We start from the raw sequence: 3,794 nt of genomic DNA, 5'->3' as shown, positions 1-3,794 counted from the left end.
TCTCTATTTTTCCATGATAAATTTTCATTTGTGGGATTTTAAGCAATGAGCATATGATCATAAAAATTTAATTTTGTTTATGATAAAAAAGTTTATAATCCTACACTTGCCCTTATGTCAGTAGAATGAGTGCTTTGTATAAGTCTTTCATGAAACACTCCAGGGATTTTTCTTTTTGTTTCTCCTTATATATTTTTTTCTCATATACTGAAAGAAAAGAAAAAAGAACATGGTTCCTTATCCTAGTTTCTAGAGAATATATTTTTGTTGAAAACTCAAAAGGTGTAAATAGAGGAAGAACTGAATGCACCCAAACATTTCTCCTCCTTTCTGCATCATAAGTGTGCCAGGAGAAAACATCTCAGGCATTTTTTTTTTTTTTAACCGTGAATGCAAAGTCTTGGTGATGCTACTTGAAAGCATTAATGTGCATGAAGAAATATGAAACACTGGAATTCTGTCTTCAGCCACTCTCAGCAATACTCTGAGATGAAATTTTTATTGTGTTACTTTTTTTATTATGGAATATTGTGGTCCACACAGGTTAGTTGATAGTGAATGTGCTTAACACTTATTTCACTGCTTCTCAGTACAAGGTCCAGTTTTTTTGATGCCTTATAAACTACAAAAATACGTAGAACATGGTTTTATATCTTGGAAATATTTACTATGGTTTCAAACACAGAACTTCATACAATTGAAAGAGTTCATATCTATAGAATATAACACTATTAGAACATTTTTATACATTTATTAAACATTAGCATGTGTTCTGTTAGTGTAATGTCAAAAATATAAAATATCAGGGCTAAGGCAACAGAATTGGAATATACATGGTGAGAAAAGATAGATACTTTTTATTATGTGGGTTCCTGAATATTCAGTAATTTTCAGGTAAGTCACTATGCTTCTGTATCATATTTTGGTATAAGCAACAACATTATGACAAATAGATTTAAATGGATTTTCAAGGTAATACTTATTTTTTAATTTAAATCATCAAAGATACAAATACTTGGATGTTCATATGTAATGATAAAAGAATAATATTTCAAGAGAGTTTGAATTAACCAAAAAGGCAAGTAGGGCAAGGAATATCTGTAACTTATTTAGATATTGAGTCTGATAATAATTTCATATGAACTTTGCACAAACATGTATTTTTTTCAAATGTGTTTATTGGTGAAAGTTGTTTTTGTTTCTGTATTTTCTGCAGAAACTGCTTTCCATTTTTTTCCACTCTTGTCTTTTCTTCTTTCTTTTTCTTTTTTAACTTTTAAGTTCCAGGGTACGTGTGCAGGTTTGTTACATAGATAAACTTGTGTCATGGGGGTTTGTTGTATAGATTATTTCATCAACCAGGTATTAAGCCTAGTACCCATTAGTTATTTTTCCTGATCCTCTCTCTCCTCCCACTCTCCACCCTCTGAAAGGTCCCAGTGTGTGTTGTTCCCCTCTATGTGTCCCTGTATTCTCATCATTTAGCTCCCACTCATAAATGAAAACATGTGATACTTGGTTTTCTGTTCCTGTGTGTGTTAAGGATACTATGTCTTTTTTAATGGAGAAGAAAATATTATTTGAAGTAAACACAGTGAGCACAAATTTAAGGTTATATTTGCATATGCTACATAAGTAGCATAGTTACAGATAAAATTTTTGCTTATTTCAAAATGTTGTTTTTAATCTTTTATTCTAATATCTTAGCTTGTGATCTATTTTTGTTCCTTTTAAAATTCAGATTTTTGGGGCCAGTTTATAAGTCAATGTTTCTTAATTTCAATGTATTTATATAAAATGAAGTATCAACCAAATTATCTTTTTAGGTAGGTCTGTGCTTTGTTTACAATATGTTACTTATGACAAAAAATCATTCTGGTTAACAGGTGTTATACTTTCACAAATTGGAAACAATGTATGTATCTCTTTCCAAGAACACTACTTTAAAAACTATTCTTATGTCTAACATAAGTATAAAGTATTTTTAATACTGAAATGAGTTGCATGACTTCTTTAACAGTTAGATGGTAGGAGAGTATGTTTGCCTGGTTGGAGTTATGATCTTCTCTTTACAACTTTTCTGAAAGGTAATCTTCTATTTAAAATTTTACAGCTTCCAGAAAACTGCATAGTTGTAAGGGAAATTGGTAAAGAACATTTAAATGGTACTAGTTAACCATTGATACTATCCTAAAACAAATGTAACTAAAAATCCTTATTCATTTTATCTTTTAACAACTTTTTTAAAAAGTTGTTTCCATGACTTGCCTTATACTTTTATTTAAAACATTAATATTGAATTAATGTGTATGTGCATATACAGACATACACACAAATGTGTGTTTGTGTAGATAGATCAACCTGTGTATATATGTGTGTGTTTTATTCAACAGAGTTTAGGCCATGCTCTAGAATAGCTGAGGGCTGGTCTACGTTATTAAGAATCTCTAGGGGAAAGGATTCTGTCGCTATTGTACAGTTGAAATTAAATTAGATGATTCAACATTTTATAATGCTTGACCTATTCCTTGGGAATTAGAAAATTTGGTGAGGTCACATAAACTCTTTTGGGCTTGTTAGGTATGCTTTAATGAGTTGCCACTTTAGTTCACTGTATGCTATCTTTAGCCACTTGAGGAATTTTATTGAAAATTTTGTGTATAATTTATTTCCCTAATACTTTCTTTATCTTCATATAATTTGAACATTTGGGGCATATTTATATTCTTTTGGGCTGTTTGTATAGTTGAACATTGAGTGCACATCCAACACTAATATATAACTTGATCTGGAGCATATATGCTTTGACTATACAGAAAAAGCCTTTATCTCAAAGGAATTTATGATGTCTACAGAGCAGTACTGAGAAGAACATTAGGAACATTTTGTTGTGTTGGCAGACTACCAATTGACGTAATTTCTCATTTATTCAACAAATATTATCGTGTGTCTTTAATGTAGCAGCTACTGAGGATATCAAGATGAACAAAATATGATTCCCAACACTCTACCATCACCATGGAACTCAACCAAATGGCTAAAACAAATATACAAATACGTAATAACTGTGGAAAACATTTGTTATGAAAAGAGCAGGCAACATGTGGAGGAGTGGTAGAAAATAGTAGAGTGAAGCTCTTTGATTTCAACACTTTCCAACTGAGAGAAGGAGGTAAGACCTGAATACTCCTAGAAGTAAAGACAAAGAGATTAGGAATGGCGGGAAAGAAGAGGATAAGTGCAAAGTGCTGAGAAATACTTAGTCCGAGCTGCTATCGTGTCTCATGGAGATTACTTTCATAGCTACCACAATATTCTCCTTCCATTTATTCTTACCTGTCTTCAACATATTTTCTATGCTTCAGCTTGAGTTAACCTTTTACAACAAACACAACACACACACGTTTATGTGATTCCATGTTTATCATCAATGACTTCCCATTATTATTAGAATAAAACCCAAAATGTGATCTATAAGGCCATTTGTGGGCTGGCTCTGCAATCTTATTGCCTATCATGTCACTCCTTTCTCTCTAAGTTCCAGCCACTTGGACTTTCTTCCAGTTTCTGCAAGTCCTGTTTATACGTATAAATAAAAACTGGAGTTTCCCACATTTACAAGATGGGCTTTCCCTCCCACCTCAGAACGTTCTGTTCATGGTGCTCTTTTTTGTCATCCAGGCTGGAGTGCAGTGATGGAATACAGCTCACTGCACCGTCAACTCCTGGTCTCAAGCAATCCTTCTGCCACAGACTCCTGAGTAGCTGGGATTACAGACATGAGCTACCACCCC

Source organism: Rhinopithecus roxellana, chromosome 2 (assembly GCF_007565055.1).
Source record: "Rhinopithecus roxellana isolate Shanxi Qingling chromosome 2, ASM756505v1, whole genome shotgun sequence".
Classification (NCBI taxonomy): domain Eukaryota; kingdom Metazoa; phylum Chordata; class Mammalia; order Primates; family Cercopithecidae; genus Rhinopithecus; species Rhinopithecus roxellana.
The sequence above is the reverse complement of the archived record's forward strand: the minus strand, read 5'-3'. Positions refer to the sequence as shown.